Genomic DNA, 19,570 nt, shown 5'->3' with positions numbered 1-19,570 from the left:
TGTATTAATTAAAGGCTGGGAAACTCTTCGGGGCAGATTAGGTGGCTGCCACATCTATTGGAGAGGTTAATGCGTGACAATATGTACTTTTTGCTGGAAACTTTCTATTATAATTGTGGTGGGGTACGTGTTTCCCCGAATTTCCCTAATAGCACTTTTTTTTTTTTTTTGCGTCATCAGATCTACTTCTGGACTGTCATTGTCTGTAGAGGGAGAAGTGGAGAAGGTATTTAGCTGGCAGAGCACTCTGTGCCAGGCCAAGTGCTAAGGGTTATGCACATATTGTTTTATGAATTTGCCATTGTGTGGCTATTGGGTAGGAGTGATCACTTTACAAAGAATTTGAGCATCCAGGATTTAAAACCAGCCCTGGCTGCTTCTAAAACCCTGGTCTTTCTTCCTTTCTTCCTTCCTTCCTTCTTTCCTTCCTTCCCTCCTGTTTATTTATTTAAATAATCTCTACACCTAACATGGGGCTCAAACTCATGACCCTGAGATCGAGAGTCGCATGTTCCCACCCACTGAGCCAGCCAGGCGCCCGAAGTCCAGGTCTTCCTAATACAAGAAGAACTTAAGTCAGAGAGGCAAGGCACTCTGACGCCCTAAGAGCCAGGATGTAAACCAGCAAGACCTTTTTAGAGGACTATTTGCAATGAATGCACATCAAGGTCCCTAAAAATGTTAATACTGTCTAAGGTGGCAATAATCGTAATGATAAATGCCATTTGCTACGCATTTATCTGTAATTCAACATGTAACTGTTCTGTTTTTTTCAACATTGGTTAGTTTCTGCCTGCAGAATTTTTTAAAATAATTTTTTATTGTTATGTTAATCACCATACATCATTAGTTTTTGATGTAGTGTTCCATGATTCATTGTTTGTGCATAACACCCAGTGCTCCACGCAGAATGTGCCCTCTTTAATACCCATCACCAGGCTAACCCATCCTCCCACCCCCCCTCCCCTCTAGAACCCTCAGTTTGTTTTTCAGAGTCCATCGTCTCTCATGGTTCGTCTCCCCCTCCGACTTACTCCCCTTCATTCTTCCCCTCCTGCTATCCTCTTCTTTTTTTTTCTTAACATATATTGCATTATTTGTTTCAGAAGTACAGATCCGTGATTCATCAGTCTTGTACAATTCACAGCGCTCACCATAGCACATACCCTCCCCAATGTCTATGACCCAGCCACCCAATCCCTCCCACCCCCCACCACTCCAGCAACCCTCAGTTTGTTTTCTGAGATTAAGAATTCCTCATATCAGTGAGGTCATATGATACATGTCTTTCTCTGATTGACTTATTTCACTCAGCATAACACCCTCCAGTTCCATCCACGTCGTTGCAAATGGCAAGATATCATTCCTTTTGATGGCTGCATAATATTCCATTGGGTATATATACCACATCTTCTTTATCCATTCATCTGTCGATGGACATCTTGGCTCTTTCCACACTTTGGCTATTGTGGACATTGCTGCTATAAACATTGGGGTGCACGTACCCCTTCGGATCCCTACATTTGTATCTTTGTGGTAAATACCCAGTAGTGCAATTGCTGGATCGTATGGTAGCTCTATTTTCAACTGTTTGAGGAACCTCCATACTGTTTTCCAGAGGGGTTGCACCAGCTGTGCCTGCAGAATTTTTGAAATGTGTGATAGGCATATATTCTGAACAAGGGATCAGTTGCTTAAACAGCTCTTTCCCAAGCACCCACTCCGTTGATAGGCTGACCCCTTACAATTCTAAATGGAGATGGGGAGGGGGGCATGTGAGAGAACCCAAGTGTGCCATTCTAAATTGGATTTAGTAACTTTTTCTTAGTTTTCAACCCTTGGAAGATAAGCTGTGCCAGTCACTAGCTATGTGATTTGGAACAAATTACTTAGTTTTCTCTAAGCCTGACTGACTTTTAAAAGGGGGATAATAGCGCCAGCCCAGCGTTGTGCGAAATAAATGAGGGAATACAAGTGAAAGAGGTACAGTGAGGGAATTATGGCTCCAGCCACATGTTGTGGTTTAGAACAAAATCCCAGATGGAGACTCTACATGTGAATTAATCAATCTGAACTGTACTGTCTGCGACAATAGCCACCAGCCATATGTGTGGCTTTTGAGCATTTGAAACGTGGCAAATCTGAACTTCGCTGTGCTGTAAGTGTCACATACACACTGGATTATTTTGAAGTCTTAGTATGATAAAAAGAATGCAAAATACATTGTGCTCTCTCTCTCTCTGACAAATAAATAAACAAAATATTTATTTGACAGAGAGAGAGAGAGAGACAGCGAGAGCAGGAACACAAGCAGGCGGAGTGGGAGAGGGAGAAGCAGGCTTCCCGCCGAGCAGGGAGCCCGACCCCAGGACTCTGGGATCATGACCCGAGCCTAAGGCAGCCGCTCAACAACTGAGCCACCCAGGTGCCCCAGTAAAATCTTTAAAAAAATAAAGTTAACAAGAGATGTAAGTCAACTGGACAGATAGTACGGAGATATAGAATCCTCTCAGTGCTTGATAAGGCCCTGGCATCTGTCTTGGCTTATAAAGTTACTCAAGGAAAGTGAGGAAATCACTAAACCCCACATCACTTTCTGGTGAAATGGGGCACACTGGATGGAGATATTTGCTGTACTTTGGAAGAACAAATCTTTAGTATCGGGGACACTCAGTTTGAGGACCCCTCACAGTAGCTCGGTTGGTACAAATTCACTCATGCAGACCTTTTGAGTTCTTCCTGTACCCACAGGCACTATGATAGATGCAAGAGAGAGGGGGTTAAACAAACAGACTTCAGGGAGCTTACACGATAGTGGGGGGAGAGAGGTAATAAGCACACAAATAAGCTCTTTTCAGACTGGGGTAAATGCCATGGAACAATTTGAGTCATATGACTGAGAGGGACTAGTGGAGGATGGGTTATTTTATTTTATTTTTTTAAAGATTTTATTTATTTATTCACGAGAGACACAGAGAGAGAGAGAGAGAGAAAGAGAGAGAGAGAGAGAGAGAGAGGCAGAGGGAGAAGCAGGCTCCCAAGGAGCAGGGAGCCTGATGCGGGACTCGATCCCAGAACCCTGGGACCCTGGGATCATGACCTGAGCTGAAGGCAGACGCTTAACCATCTGAGCCACTCAGGCGCCCGAGGATGGGTTATTTTAGATAGGGCAGGCAAGGATGTTTCCTTAGGGCTTCCCAAAGAAGACGCAGAGCTCAGCTGTCTAGAAAATTTAGAGAAGACCCTTGCTTCTCAGAGTAGGGTCCCAGACCAGCAGTATCAGTATCACCTGGGAGCTTGTTAGATAGGGAGAATTCCAGATCCCACCCCAGACCTACTGTGTCCGAATCCACATTTAACAAAATCGCCCAGGTGATTTTGTAGCACAGTAAGTTTTGAAGAGTGCTGGGCTCGAGACCACTGGATGCAGCATGCAGCCCACCGGAAAGGTGTAAATCCTGCTGAGGCAGGGAGCAGGGAATGATGTTGTCAGCAGTCACCAGAAAGATGACCTGGTAACATTTATTTGCTGATGCCTTTGTAATGGAGCAGTCAGGCTCTAGGAGAAGACCCTGGGATTATCACATATGACAGTCTAAGTGATATTCTGGGTTAGCTCCCTTGTTTACAGGAGACTAAGGCTCTTGAGGAATGGCCTGTTCATGGTGGGCTCCTTTGTGGCAGAGTCTGGTCTAGGATCTAGGAGACTCCTTTCTCCATGCCGCCTTTCAAATATTGGCAAGGACAGAATAAAGTGAGTGTTGAGGAAGGTGGTCAGGACGATGAGATGGCTGGAAAATAATTTCACGTGATGCACTGGGAATGTTTTTCATTCTGTGAGAGTGAACTAGGAAAATATATGTGAGAACCAGGTCCACTTACAGGGAAGCAAATTTCAGCTCAAGGCTAGGAGCATTTCTAAGATTTAAGGCCACCCCACAGTGGAAGTGACTGATATAGTAAGTATTCACAATACCCCTCTCTCAGGTATTCAGTCCCTGGCAGAGAGCTTGCCTGGATTAGGGTTTTCAAAGAGTCATGTTATGTTTTCTTTCTTTCTTTCTGTTCCTTTCTTTCCTTTTTTATTCTTCCTTCCTTTCTCTCTTTCCTTCTTTCTTCCTTTTGCCATATCCTATATCAGTATTTTTTAAATGGAAATAAAAAATATATGTGTAAACTGTGCGAAGTGCATTTAATCTTAAGCGTCCACTGTCTAGATCAAAATACAGAACACTTCCAGCCCCTCTCCTGCTCCTTCTCAGTCAATAATCCTTCTACCCCTAGGTAACCACTGTTTTTACTTCAATCACTATCAATTTGCATGTTCTTGAACTTCATATAAAGTGTCATTTTTTACTTAATATTTTTCTTTAGTTAGATTCACTTTTTAATAGCTTTCTATTTGATCTAAGAAATAACATCAATGAAATAATGGTCTGATGTGATAGGCATTTTCCTCCTAATACACAGTGAAATACACACTGAAACACACAGACACACACCTATCAAAATGAAGAAGTTTCTTCGAACCAATGGACCACACTTCATTTCTCAAAAGCCACCAGATGATTTCTGAGGTCCTTTGCAACTGGAAGATTGTGATCGAGTAGCCAAAAGTTCACGGAATGCCTTGTCAAAACCTTGATGCCGCCAGAGAGCCATCCTTGTATCCAATGGTCCATCCATCTAAAACACTTGTTGAATATCTAACAATGACGCTCAGAGGCACTGACCCACAGAAGACTAAGCCCCACTTTGTGATTCCAAGTGGAAAGAGTAAATCATTTCAGTCCGTGTGGTAACTGTTACAGTCAGGTAAGCACCGGCACACAGAGGCAGGGCGGTTTCCGGAGACAGGGCGGAGAGAAGAGGGTGGGTGGGCATTTTCCAGAGAAGCCTCCGCAGGCCACCCAACTCAGGTCACTTTGCCGCGGCGGGCAACCTCAGGCTCCCTTAGCAACCTGAACGCACCGCCCAGGTGCCTTCCTATTGGTCTCCTGGAGCTTGATGGGCAGCTCTGCAGAGCAATCCCAGCTCGCGGCCCCTGGCTCCGCGCTTACTCACGGGAGGGCTCGTAGGCGTTACCGCCCTCCCCAGGTGCCCCGCCCATGCCCGAGCGGCTTGTGGCGCATGCGCGGGCGCGCTGGAGCTGTGTGGAGGGCCAGCGCGGAGCCGGAGCAGCCGCGGTGAAGCTCCTGGGCTCCGCTGAGACCGCTGTGCCCGCTCGTCGCCTCGGCCGCCGCTGCGTCAAGCTGTCGCCGCCGCCGGTTGAGCGGCTGCCTATTGTCCTTCTCGGCGGCGAAGGTGCGGAGCTGCTCCGGCTGGGCCCGCGGGGGAGCCCCGGGCGCCGCACGGTGAGAGCGCAACTTAGTTGGCGGAGTTGGGGGAAGTTTTGTGATTTGGGGAGGGGTCGCGGGCGAGGCGCGCGGGCCTCTCCCCCTGCGGCCGCTCCTCGGGGCCGCGGCCGGGACCGGAGCCGGGAGGGGGGCGGGGCCGCGGGGCTAGGAGGGGGCGGGCGAGGGATGAAGGGGCGGTGGGGGACGCCCCCGATCCCCTCCTCCCCCCGCGTCACCCCCTCGCTCATTGTCTGCTCGCGGGCTGCGGCGCGCCTCCCCACTCCCGCAGCCCGGTTTCGGGGCCGCCGCCGCTCCGGGGGCGGGGGGGCGCGGCCGCGGGGCTCCCCTCGAGCGAGGCCGGTTCCCCCGGCGCCGGGAGCCGCGGCCCCTTCGCGGTCCCTCCTGTTGCCGGGCTCCGTGAACAAGTGCTGCGGACGCGAGGGAGCGGCTCCCCCGGGCCGATGCGGACGGTAAACACTCCGGGCCGCGCCCGCCTTCGGGGGGCGCCTTCTGCGCCCGCTCCCGGGCCGCGCGGGTCGGGGCCGCGCCGGCGGAGGGGACCCGCGCTGGGACTGTGCAGCGGACTCAGCTCTCCACCGAGTTCAAGTGCAGCCATACTTTGAGACCAAACAAAAAAACATTTTTTTTTTTTTTGGCTAACTTTCTTACACTATATATTTTTTTTTTCTAAAGTCAACCAATATGAGAAGGGTTTTTTTTTTTTTTAAATGGGGCAAACCCTCAATTTTTCTTCCCCAGAAGATAGGATAGACAGGTTTTTTACATTTTGTTTTTTGGAAATACGTAGTTTTTACAGCAAAATGATTTCATCACATTTAAGTTTTTAAATGTTACTGTGAACTGAGGAATTCACAATGAAAGTTGGATTGAGCAATATTTTGGTGTTCTCAGCTTTTACACTCCTGGGTGAATTTATTTTGGGAGTTTATTGCCTCAGGCATATACAACTAAAGGAAAAAGCAGTGTGCCTTTTTTTCTTATTCAGTACACCCCCCCCCTTTGTTTTCTGAAGAAGCATCTTACTCTGTTTTTCTAAACTGTTGGGATTGTCCAGATCAGAACAAATGCTGCGTGCAGTTTTTGAAAGATGATTGTTTGCGAGTTTGTAAAGGAGTTATGATCAGCTGAGATAAATCACTGTTCTAGTTCCTGTATTCCTTGGTCTCTTGGGAGATTTGCAGCCTGCATTAAATACAAGCCTTGTCAGGTTTGGGCTTCGATTCTACTGAATTTGGTTCATTTGGTTTATGATGTTTAAGTCCCCCACGTGGAACTAGTTTAAGTGTCTGTCAGGTGGGTAGTGGAACAGAATGACCAGAATGTGTTAATACCCGTTTTTATATCCCATTGCCATCTGCTAAATTAAAAAGAAAAATTTGAGAAATACTCTGTGTGTCAGTTGGATTGATTTCTCATCGGAAGTGAGTAATGTGGGGAAGTGTTCCTGGGTTTTTCTGGTTCGGTTGGCCTTGTTTTGCTTTGAAAAACCAACTTTCTTCACCTGATGAGGCTAAAGAAAAATGTCTTTATGGCTTAAGCATTGTACTTTTAAACTACAGCAACAAGGTCACTTTTAGGAGTCACAGTTTTTGCTCTTACAGCTTTTCTTCCTAGTTGTGCATACCTACATGGGACGGTTGTGTGGATGGAGGTTGGCAGAGGTTACAAGGGTTGTCAGGGAGGGACATAATGTAAACAAACACAACTTAAAACTGACAAGTAGGCCAGTTCCTTTTCTTCTCTGAGCTGTTATACCATGTTATACATTTGTTTTAGGATTTCTCACACACTTCATCTATTTGCCTAATGATAACTGTATATGTAGTATAAATGGACTCCTCCTCTAGTCTGTTAACTCTTTAAGGGCTGTGATGGGCCTTATTTCTTAGTTTTGTCCCCTCTTTGTCAGGAAGGATTCTTAACACAGTGCAGGTGTGCAGTATGTGTTTGAAATGGGTGAAGTGCTTTGTACTAAGCTAGTGATAGTGCGCATAGAACCACTAACTCTGGGCACTTGCCCCAAATGACAGCTCACTTGGCAGATCTGTGATGAAATTTAGTTTACTAAAAAGGATTTCAAACCTCTTTTTTTTAATCTGTTAATTACTCCTTGAAAAGAAGTGAAGTTTAAATAGTGCCCAATGGATTTTCAAAATGTGGTTCTCATTTAGAAGTTTTCTCCCTTTTCTGATGAAATAAGACTGCTGGACAAATCATTTCACATCTCTGCCTAGGTTCTTCTGTTGTGAAATGGGGAGGTAGCACAGTTTTGAAGAATACACATTTTTTTTGTAGCTAGGTACATTTGAGTTCTGATCCCTACTCTTCCATTGACTAGTTGTGAGCCTTGAGCAGGTCACTTAGTCCCTCAGAGCCTCTGTGTCCTACCAAAAGGTGTAGTAACATACTTTGCAGGGTTCTTTGGAATAACTGAAACTATGTGAGGTACTTAACAGTGTGCCAGACATTAAGTAGGTGCCTATTACTTGGTAGCTGTAATGATGATAATTTTGATACCTTTTTATGTGATTTGAAGCAATTTTAAAAGTCTGATGCTTCTGAGTTATTCTGAGCTATTTCTTTCATAAAGAAGGAATCCTTCTGAGAATTGTCTTTAGTTGAATGCATTTTTTTTTTTTTTAAGGAGCTAGTTGAACTGAATGTTAATAGAAACTTATCTTCTCATTGACCTTAACAGGTGTTTGAGTAGAATTTGCAGAGTAGCTTGGTAGGGTATGACTGTGCATTTATGGTGTTTAGGAAATGGTGAGAGATGGATTGTTTTCAACACTTGTAATAGGATATCCAAGTTATTTAGTCAGTTCCAGCTTTTGTACCTTATTTTACTTCAGTCTTGAAAAATAATTGATAGGGATTATGACTACATTTTTCAAACTCATGTAAGATGGAACTGGACTGGGGGTTAACACAGTGTGAGCACAATTCAGCTGTGTTAGCAAATTGCTCACTTCCCCTTCAAGATAACACCTTGGAAGGTGCCACCATTTGCGGAAGGAAGCAGTGATTTAAATCTGTTTTACCAGTTCAGTTTACACTATTCACAGTACCAAATGGAATAGATATATTCTAGAACCTGTAATCAGGACATTTCTATATATTGAATCTCATCTTTCCATTAGTTTTCTTATAAAATGAGGGTAAAAAGTTAGACATGGAGGGTTATAGTAAACCTTCAAAAATTTTATCTGATCAGACTCACAGATTGAAGAAAAAACATACCTGACAAAGCTAGATGAATAAACTTGGACTTTTTGATAATCTTTTCTTTTAAACTTAATACTTAAGTGCACTTGAACAGACTTGGTTATTACTGATGGGGACAGGGGTCCATTTGGAAGCAGTGCTCCTGAGTCATTGTCAGCTTGTCTTACCGCTGTAAATGAGGAGAGAGGGGGAGGATGTTAGTGGAAGGAATTTCATTTCCTTCATATGTCCTCCCATTTATGGTCTTGAAGTCCACCTACGGGTTGATGGGGACATAATAAATAGAAGATGAATAGATAACCCATTTTGTTAGCCCTTGCTGGGAGGATGGACAACCTGGTACTATTTATGTGGAACAATAGTGTGCTTTCCTTTTTTACCTCTTCAGAGCTGTGTTAGGAGCCTGGCAAAGGTGGATATCAGTGTGTTTCTGTGATGTGGGTATTGGGGTGGGGAAAAGGAAGAAGTGTGAGGAATTAACCATTTATGTCACTCTAGGCTCTTCTTTTGGAAACCATGCTTTTGAATTTTCACTTCTGATAATATCATAAGCCCATATTTGGCCATAGCCTCTACCATCCAAAATGGCCAGTTATTCCTGAATGGTTAGGAATTAAGTAGGTATGTCACACTGTAACTGATTTGTCTTTTAGACAACTAAAGATGGCAAGTTAGGGAAAAGCATGTAGGAGTTATGTGAAGAATTTCGTAGAACCCAAGATGATTCTATGATGGTGATCTCTACTGAAAAAAAAAACATGATATGGAGCCACATGTCTGACTTCACATCCAAACTTTGCCATTTATTGACCGTGTGTCCTTGAGCAAGCCACTTCATCTGTCTCAAACATAAGATCCTTGTAAACTAAAAACAAACTTAATATTAATCATCTATTACATACTACTGTTGCGAGAAATAAGGTAGAATACTATATAAATGCTATACCATTTTGTAACTTTATTGGTTGGCTACTGGTTTGGATAAAATTCAAATCCTAGTTGAAAAGAGGAAAACATCCTACTATGTTGGTTTTTTTTTTTTTAATAAAAGATAATTAAAATATGTTGTAATTATTGTCATTCTCCTTGCTTGGGAAAACTGGTAGGTTTTACTTTGGCTCTTTTCAGTTTTCCTTTTATAACATTTGTCATGGAGTATTTTTCTAAACTCTAAAGAAATTTTAGTTCACAGTGCTTGCTGTTAGACCCAAGTAACTGTGAAATCACAGGAACTGATGGTCGATGCCAATTCTTGAAGTCAGGTTAAACCACAATAAACAGCGAACAAAGAATGTCAGAATATTTCAAGAGTACAAAAGAAGCTAGTGTAGTTGTCTGATGTTTACTGACTCATTTTCTAAAATAATGTTTTTAATTGGTTTACTCAAATCGGGAGTGTGCCTCATCTGTGCCAGATGTTCTACTCTGTGTCTTACCTACTTACATTTCTTATTTAATTTTAGTGAAAAAAAGCTATGAGGTAGGCATTATTAAGCTGTTTAAGTATGGGGAAACAGCCCCCAAAGTGATTTGACAGTGATCACATAGCTATTAAACTAAGATTTGAACTCAGATAAATCTGGCTCCAAAGGCTAGGCTTTTCACAATATTGATGCTATCACCTGGCAAGAATACATTTTTAAAACAAATCAAGGGGCGCCTGGGTGGCTCAGATGGTTGGGCATCTGCCTTCAGCTCAGGTTGTGATCCGAGGGTCCTGGGATCGAGCCCCACATCCAGCTCCCTGCTCGGCGGGGGGCCCACCTCTCCCTCTCCCTCTACTGTTCCCCCTGCTTGTGCTCTCTTGATCGCTCTGTCAAATAAATAAAATCTTTAAAAAAAAATAAAAGAAATCAAGTTTATTGAAATACTATTTATATGATAAAATGTGCCTATTTTAAGTATATATAGTTTGATGAGTTTTGTCAAATGTATCCATGCGGATAATAGCACAGTTAAAATACGGAGCGTTTCCATCATTCCAGAAAAGTTCCCTTGCAACTCTGACCAGTTCCTCCCCTCAGCCCTCACCCATTCCCTACCTCACCATACGTAACCACTAGTCTGCTTTCTGTCATTGTAGTTTTGTCTACATGAGGGGTCCTCAAACTGTAGCCCCCAGGCCAAATCTGGCCTACTACCTCTTGTAAATAAAGTTTTTTTGGGACAGAGCAGTGCTCATTTGTCTGTGGCTGATTTGGTGCCGCAATGACAGTAGAGTAGTTGCCCTCAAAGCCACACATTTACTGTCTGGCTTTTTACAGAAAATGTTTGCTGATTTTTGTGTTCCTCATAACCAAATGCATTGATCACATTTAAGAAAATTAACAATTCTTTTTTTTTTTTTTTTAAGATTTTATTTATTTGACAGAGTGCGAGAGAGGGAACCCAAGCAGGGGAAGAGGGAGAGGGAGAAACAGGCTTCCCGCAGAGGAGGGAGCCTGATGCGGGGCTTGATCTCAGGACTGACCTGAGCCGAAGGCAGACGCTTAACAACTGAGCTACCCAGGCGCCCCTAAAGATTTATTTTAGAGAGAGAGCATGCGTGAGAGCAGGGGGAGGGGAGGGGCAGAGTGAGAGAGTCTTAAGCAGACTCACACTGAGTGCAGAGCCCCATGCAGGGCTTGATCTCACGACCCTGAGATCATGACCTGAGCCAAAACCAAGAGTTGGACGCTTAACTGCGCCACCCAGGCGCCCTGAGAGTTCTATATATTCTAGAATCAGATACATGATTATTGTCTTCAAATACTTTCTCCTAGTCTGTGGCTTATCTTTTTATTAATGTCTTTTGAAGAGCAGTTCTTACTTTGGATAATGTTGAAGTTGTTTTTTCTTTCATGGATCATGTTTTTGTTGTAATATCTGAGAAATCTTTGCCTGACCTAAACAAAAAGACTTTCCCTGTATTTTCTCCCAGAAGTTTTATAGTTTAAAATTTTACATTTAGGTTTATGATTCACTTTGAGTTAATTTTTCTAAATGGTTCAAGGTATGGGTTGAGATTTATTTTTTTGCTTTTAGATAAGCAGAGTTCCAGCAATTTTTTTTTAAAGGATTTTATTTTGTTTGAGAAAGCATGTGTGAGAGTGGAGGAAGGGTCAGAGGGAGAGGGAATGAGAGAATCTCAAGCAGACTACCTCCCCACTTTGCACGGAGCCCCATATGGGACTCCATCTCATGACCCTGAGATCATGACCTCAGCTGAAATCGAGAGTTGGATGCTTAACCGACAGCCACCCAAGTGCCCCCAACCCGGTTTTTGAAAAGACTTTCTTTATTGTATTACCTTTGAGGAAAGTCAATTGATCATATACCTGTGGGTCTATTTTTGGATTCTGTCTTCTGTTACATTGATCTGAGTCTTTCATTTCACCATTACCACACTGTGGATTATTGTAGGTTTATAGTAAGTCTTGAAATCAGGTAATGTGGTTTCTGTAGTTGTGTTACTTTTTCAGAAATGTTTTTGAGTATTCTAGTTGCTTTGCCTTTCCAGGAACATTTTAGAATCAGCTTGTTGATCTCTGTAATCCTGCTGGGATTTTTGATTGGCATTGCATTGAATTTGTAAATTGGGAGAATTGACATCTTAATGATACTGAGCCATGAACATGGTACATCCCAGGACTGTTTTTGATATTTTCATTTGTGTTTTGTAGTTTCCGGTAACTGGATCTTGCATATATTTTGTAAGATTTATGCATGTACCATGTTTTTTGGTGCTGTTGTAAATGATGCTTCTAAAATTTCAATTTCCAGTTGTTCATTGCTAGTATATAGAAATAGGGTAGAATTTCATATGCCAACCTTGTATTACAACCTTGCTAGACTCAGTTTTGGTTCTAGAAGCCTTTTTGTAGATTCTTTGAGATTTTCTACATAGATAGTAGTGTCAACAGCAAATATAGGTAGTTTGATTTCTTCCTTTGCAGTCTGTATGTTTTTTATTTCTTTATTGAATTGGCTAGGACCCCCAGTTTGCTGAATAGGCATTTTAAAAGTGGACATTCTTTCCTCATGTTAGGGAGCAGAAAACATTCAGTGTTTCACCATAAATAGGATGTTACAGGCATACTCTACAGAGAATGAGGGTTCAATTCCAGACCACTGCAATAAAGTGAGTATGACAGTAAAGCGAGTCAAATTAATTTTTTGGTTTTCTATTACATATGAAAGCTATGTTTATATTGTAGTCTATTAAGTGTGTAAAAGCATTCTGTTTTTAAAAAAGTATATACCTTAATTAAAAATACTTTATTGCTAAAAGATGCTGACCATCATCTGAGCTTTCAGTGATTTGTAATCACTAATCACATATAATCATAAGTATAGTCACAATGCACAAGTTTGAAATACTACTGCAAGATTTACCAAAATATGACACAGAGACACAAAGTGAAGCAAATGCTGTTGGAAAAGTGGCTCTGAGAGACTTGCTTGATGCACGGTTGCCACAACCTTCAATTTGTAAACAATGTAGTATCTGTGAAGTGCAATAAAATGAGGTATGCCTGTATTTGTATTTTGTTTTTGTATGTGTCCTTTATCAAGTTGAAGTTCTTTCCTGTTTCTAGTTTGCTGAGAGTTTTTATCATGAATGGTTAGTGAATGTTGCCAAAGGCTTTCTCTGCCTCTTTTGGGACGATCTTGTATTTTTTTCTTCTTTACTCTGTTGAATGATGTCTGATTTTGGAACTTTGAACTAGCCTTGTATTTTTGTGATAATCCTGGGTTGGTCATGATGTTTTCTTCATACCTTGTTGGATTCAATTTGCTACTGAATTTTTTTATTTCTTCCATTTGTCTTCTATTTGTGTTCATTAAAAAATTCTTGACTGTATGTATAATACTCATAATAGTTAAGGTTTCTGTTAATCCCATTATGTCTGTTTCTGTGGACTGATTTTTATTTTGGGTCAAGTTTTCTTCTTTGCATGTCTAGTAATTTTTTCTTGGGTTCTGGAAATGGTGAATTTTAAGTTGTTGATTGCTGGATTTTGCTCTTTTAAAGCAGGATTTCTCGACCTTGGTCTTACATTTTGGGCCAGGTAATTCTCTGTTTGGGGGCTGTCCTGTCCTTTGTAGGATGTTTAGCGTTATTCCTCGCCCACTAGATGCCAGTTGTGATAACCAAAATTGCCTCCAGACATACTGAAAGTCCCCTGGCAGGGGGTAGAAATCATCCCTACTATCAGAGGCACTGCTTTAAAGAGGATTGGATTTTGTTTTTGCAGGTTAAGTTATTTGCGTGATACTTCTTAGGATAATTTCTGAACTTTGTAGGATTGGTCTAGAGGAGCTTTTACTCTAAGGCTGTTTCACTCCATTAATTAATCATGAACCTTCTAGTTTCCATTGAAGAGTTGGATGTTCTCTGCTCTGATTGGTCAGAATATGAATGTCTGACAGCCCTGTGCCAACTCTGGGATTATTTAGCTTATAGTTCTTGGGTCATTCTTTGCCTGTCCCGATAGATTTTTCAGTATGCATGTATAGCTTACCATTCAATATCAGACTCAAGGAGGCTTCTCTCTCCTGAGTTTTGAGATTCCTTAGCCTTCCCAAACTTTCAGGTCTTACTTCTCAACTTGACAAGATTGCCATGCTTTGCTCAGGATTGTCCTCATTGCACCATGCTCCAGCGTGCCTCCAGGCCGAGAAAGCTGGTTGTGGGGCTCATCTCTGTTCCCTTCTGTTAGGGATTGCAGTCCTTTGCTCCTGTTGTCCAGTGTCTAAGAGATGTTGCCTTACATATTTTGTCTGTTTTTCTAGTTGTTGGAGGGGGTGTTGGCAGGATAAGTCTGGATCCAGTTACTCCATCATGTTTGGAAACTGAAGTCTCTTTGAAGAGTATACTTTATTGGTGGTGCTGAAAGTCTTGTTATAGGATTCTTCAAATACTGGGGGGTATAAATATCAAAGAAACATTTCTTAAAGGTCTGCTGTCTGTAGCTCAGCCCTTACCTGGTGGGGAATACAGAAAAGTAGATTGTCTTCCAGGTGAGGAGGGACATACACAGTGCATACATAAGATTAATCAAAGGTGTGAAATGCTCTAGTGATGAACAGAAAGAAAAATCAGTGTGGTCTGATACTTTCATACAGAAATGCATTCTTTTACATTTTTGTTCTTTAGTGTATATGTATAATTCAGTTTTATGGCCCTCAGTCAGTGGAAGAGTACTGGTTCTTTCAGATGCACTTGGCAACTTATTTGCTATGTGGCTTTCGGTAGCTCAGTTTTCTCATTTGTAAAATGGGCATGTAACATCCCTGGTAGTGTTTGTTAATTTATTCACATTTGGGTGCCTTCTGTATGTAAGTTCCTGTTCCAGGTGGGGATTCATTGGCAAATAAGAGGCAGTTGGTGCCATCAAGGAGCTGACATTCTGGTAAGGGGAAGAGATAAATAAGTGATGGTGGCACCTGGGTGGTTCAGGCAGTTAAGCGTCTGCCTTCGGCTCAGTTCATGATCCCGGGGTCCTGGGATTGAGCCCCGTGTTGGGCTCCCTGCCCTCTCCTCCCTGCTCATGCTCTCTCTCGCTGTCTTTGTCTCTCAAATAAATAAAATCTTTTAAAAAAAAGAACAGTTTTGTGGATGTCTGGGAGTCATGATTTTAGGAAGAATATGAAGAGTATTAGCAGAAATTGGTGTGGTCCAACAAGATCTTCTGGAGGAGATGAGATTTGAGCAAAGACCTGAAGGAAGTGAAGGAGCAAGCCACCTGAAGATCCCTGGGTGTTCCAGGCAGAAGGAACATCAAGGATGAAGAGCTGGAGGTGGGAGTACGAACAAGGAGGTTGGTGTGGCCGGAATGGGGCAAGGAAGGGGAGCCATAGGAGATAATGCGTAGGAGGCAGAGGCCACATCACATGGGCTTTTAAGGATGATGAGAAGCCACTGAAAGGTTTGAGGAAGGAATAACAAGAGCTGATTTCGGTTTTAAAAGTTTCATTGTGCGTGTAGGGCACAGGAGTGGAAACAGGGCGACCAGGAATTGTGCAGTAGTTCACTGGAGAAAGGATGGTAGCTTGGGGTAGGGTAGCAGCAGTGAAAGTGGTGAGAAGTGGTTGGAAGCAGTATACATTTTGAAGAGAGAACTGATACGATTATTTATGCATTGAAACAAGGTTTTGAAGGGAAGAAAGCAATCCAGGATGATTCCCAGGTGTTTTCCTTGAACAACTGGGTGAATGGCGCTGTGGCTTCCTGAGAGGGTGGGGGGAGATGTGAGTGAGTTTGTCGAGAGGAGGAAATTGTTATTTCTCTTTTCTCGGATGTGCTAAGTTTGAGATCTGTGAGATTTTAAGTGAAGATATCCATAAGTAATTGGATATGCAAATCTGGAGTTTGGGAATGAAGTTTGCACTGGATATAAGAATTAGAGACCCATAGATAGAGAAGGGGGGGTGGTTATTGTGAGTATTAGGGATATATAAACTCCTGGCACATGGCAGGGTCACATGGCATGGTAGCTAGTAACAATAATGACAGTGGTCAACAACAACAACAACGGTATATCTAGGGGGGCTACCAATGAGTGAAGAAAGAAGGTAGTGACCTAAACAGTACCTTGCCTATTAAATCCAAGTCAGTTAGGACTGTAAACATGGTGAAAACTGTTCTCTGAGCATGAGAAAAATATTAGTGAAATCTATTGTACATTTCCAATCTCTGAGGATAGCTGTGATTTTTAATGTGATGCAGGGCTGTCATTTGTATATTTCTCATATACATAATACAAGAGTCTGGAAGGAAGCTATTGCAAATTGTTTTCAAGGAGATGATAGGTAGAGGTATTTCTTATCTTCTAAATGTTCTGGAACATATATATGTATATATATATATTTTTTTAAGTAAATACTGCCCCCCACGTGGGGCTCAAACACACAACCCTGAGGTCAAGAGTCACACACACTACCGACTGAGCCAGCCAGGCGCCCTAGTCTTATTTTTAATAAAGGGAGTTAGTGTTTTTGGAGAGTCCTGCTCAGTTGGTGAGCTTCTGGGTAGATGAATTTCATTTGTTTGTGGTTGCTAAACACTGCTTCTTCCCATAGCTGGGTCTTTGTGGTCTGTTGTCTTGAAAAGTTGAGCCCTTGATCACAGGGGGCCATCAGGTAAGAGAGTAGTTGGTGGTTTTGATATGGGTTCATAACAGCTCCTTGGAAAATTGTTAGCACATGTTCTCCCCACCTGGCTAGATGTGGCACCATCTTGTTCAAGGGGGACATTATTCAGCACTTGAAATTTGCTGGGTAGATCCCTTGAGATAAATTGAACTGAGCATGATACATATTTTTAAAATCTGAATTATACTATCAGCATTAACTTAGTTTTTTAGAAGTATTCCTTTTCTCAGGTGATAACTGCTAAAGGGGGTAGATATGTCAGGGGCTTTTTGCAAATTTGGCATTTTCTGTAATTCGTGAATCACTTCTAAAAACACTCAGTATTGTTTGAATGGTATCTGTAAATAAATCCACCTACCTGGTCTTGCTGGTTGAGTTCTGCTTTGTGTAAAGTAGGTGTGTTTCTGGAGTGGGAGAAGGTAGGCCCATTGTGGCATTGCATGGACATTACCTTTTAGAAGCTGGAAGAAAATGTTTTTTTTTTTTTTTTTTTGCCTCTTAGGTACTTTGTGCACAGCATGGCTGGGCTCAGAATACAAAGGATCTCTGGATGCGACCTTGCAGTTTGGGAATTATTTAGGAAAAAAATGTGGCAACAAGAGTTGAGAACTAGAGTTCTAATTGTTCATTTGGTCACATGAGGCCTTTGGGGCCTGGTCGAGGTGCTTTCTCTGTTGGAGGATTAAGGATCTATATGGGTCAGTGGACAGGAATGACCGAAGCTTTTGCCTCGGCCCTCCTGCTAAAGTGGTGCTGTATGTGTGCCTGGAGCTGGGGGTAGTGTGTTTTTAAAGAACTTCTGCAGTCTAGAAAGATCTTTTGAGGCAGGCTAGTTCCTAAGAGGTGTTTTCTAAAAAAGTGAAGTCACTAAAAGAAAGACGAAGCTTTTGCATACTACCTATGTATTGTGCGTTCCTTTATATTCTCTTAATTCCTTACAAGAACCCCATAAGATAGGTATTATTCCCTCTCCCTGAACTTTTTTTGATGAAAAAATGGGGACTCAGAGATTTTACTTTGCCCTTTTCAGGTCAATGAACTAGAATTTTCATCCAGGACTTTGTGACTATAAACATACTCTGGTTTTATTATATATGCCGTAAGTCACTTTTTTTTTTTAAAACTGATATAATTATATCCAGAATAACCAGCTTAAAATTCCAGCTTGTTCATGTTGTAAATAGAAAATCATTGTGGTTTGCTCTTAGAATTTTCCTAGAATTCTTAAAAACATGCTGGACTTCCATATTTATGCCTTGAAAGTAGCAGAAACTTAACCAGTAAAATTGTATTTTACTTCACATGCAGGAGTTTTGTGGATCAACATTAATAATTAACATTTACACACTCTTTCACATATTCAAAGTGTTTTACAGTTAATTAGTTCATGTTTAATCTATATTGGAAGTTGAAAAACCAGTTTAAGTTCATTTTAGCAGTACAGAAGTGTTCAGGGTGGGTGATAAGGAGTAAGTCTTCAGTGAGAAAAATGCAGGTATTGCACCATGCAGTATAGGAAACAGTCCCCTTGCTCTGTGCCCAGATTAGCTTATATTAAGCATGTTTTTTTGGGTATACATCTGCTTAATGCAAAGGAATGGAATTATGTGTACTGAAGGAAAGACAGGGTTCAGGATGGTCAGGGAAGGACCTGGGTGAAATGATTCAGTGAACTGTGTTGCATGTTTCTTTTCTGTAGTCCTTTAAATGTGAATTGTCCTTGCTTAATTCCTGTGGGGGTTTTGAGGGACGGGAAGGGATTGGCACAGAGACTCTGGCAGATGAACAGAGTTGTTATACGTGCTAATTTCTGGGAAAAATTCTTTTCTTTTTCCCTCCTGGCTCAGGAGATGTGAGTAACAATACTTTGCTGGTTTCTTCACTACCACTTGTCACTTGATTCCATCTCTTCTCCCCTCCACCCCCAATAAAATGGCTTTTACTTGGCAAGGTTGTGTAGTGGGGAAAAGACTTGGAAGGAGACAAGCCCCAGTTCAGCAGTGTCTTTGTCACATAACTAGCTGGGCAACCTTGAGCAGGTTACTGCTTTCTTCTGCCCCTGCGTTCTTTTGTTCGGTGAAATACGTGTTAACCTTTTACTGAATGCCATGAGGGTGCGGGGGAGGATGTGAAACTCATGCTCTTGGATATGAAGCGAGCAGAGGATATTTTAACATCAGTGAGGATTCTTCAAAGTTGCAGTGACTTCTTCCTTCCTACTTTGGTTGGAATAATTAAATTATTTTCTTGCTATTGTTGCCAACCGCATTACTGCACTTTAAATATCTTTCTTTTCTAATACAGAGCAATAAATAGAACCATTTGATAAATATTGTGTCTGGGTGATTTCCTAAAACAGGACATGCAAGTTCCTTTTCATCATTGCTTATAGCCCGGTCATTCAGAGGGACCTCTTCATGAATTTTTGTCTAGGTGACCTTTCCAGGGAAACCTCAGTATGTGATGGCAGAAAGGAAAAGGCTTCTGAGAGCTTGGATGTGTACTTGATTAAATTTTTATCATCAGTGGGAACCTGTTCTTTTAATGGGGCCAGATAGGAATGGCCCTGAACTTTTCCCTCTACCAAATAGTGTTATTTTCAGGTCTTTCTCTTTTTCCCTCTTTCTCTTTCCTTGACCTTTGGAAAATCTGAAAACCTAAAGGTATGATAAATTGGCTTTTGAACCTTTTTGTAACATTAAATATACCCAGGTTTAAACTTCAACCTTTTCCACCAACATTTCTGATAACTTGGAAGGAACGTTGTACAGCTGGACCTTGAATAATGCTAGATGTGAACTTTGAATAATTGGGATTGACTTAAATATTTAGAAAGCCACTTTTTATTTTAA

At 41.9% G+C, this 19,570-nt stretch overlaps 1 protein-coding gene across 13 annotated transcripts in view; it reads left to right on the top strand.

Moving 5' to 3' along the window:
• Positions 1 to 5,160: 5,160 nt before the first annotated feature.
• Positions 5,161 to 19,570, top strand: part of AKAP13 (A-kinase anchoring protein 13) — a 317,159-nt gene continuing 302,749 nt past the window's right edge. For 9 of the 13 annotated variants that reach the window (XM_025893079.2, XM_025893078.2, XM_073882276.1 and 6 more), the window contains exon 1: positions 5,162 to 5,354. The gene's annotated coding sequence lies outside the window, so the exon portion shown is untranslated. Of the gene's footprint in view, positions 5,355 to 19,570 lie in introns of all 13 variants that reach the window. The other 4 variants (XM_025893070.2, XM_025893069.2, XM_073882272.1 and 1 more) reach the window with 1 other exon arrangement.

The sequence above is a fragment of the Callorhinus ursinus genome, unplaced genomic scaffold (genome assembly GCF_003265705.2).
Source record: "Callorhinus ursinus isolate GAN/ISIS: 27379988/994484 unplaced genomic scaffold, GSC_fseal_2.0 scaffold45, whole genome shotgun sequence".
Lineage (NCBI taxonomy): Eukaryota > Metazoa > Chordata > Mammalia > Carnivora > Otariidae > Callorhinus > Callorhinus ursinus.
Note: the sequence above shows the minus strand (reverse complement) of the source record. Positions and strands in the feature narration are given on the sequence as shown.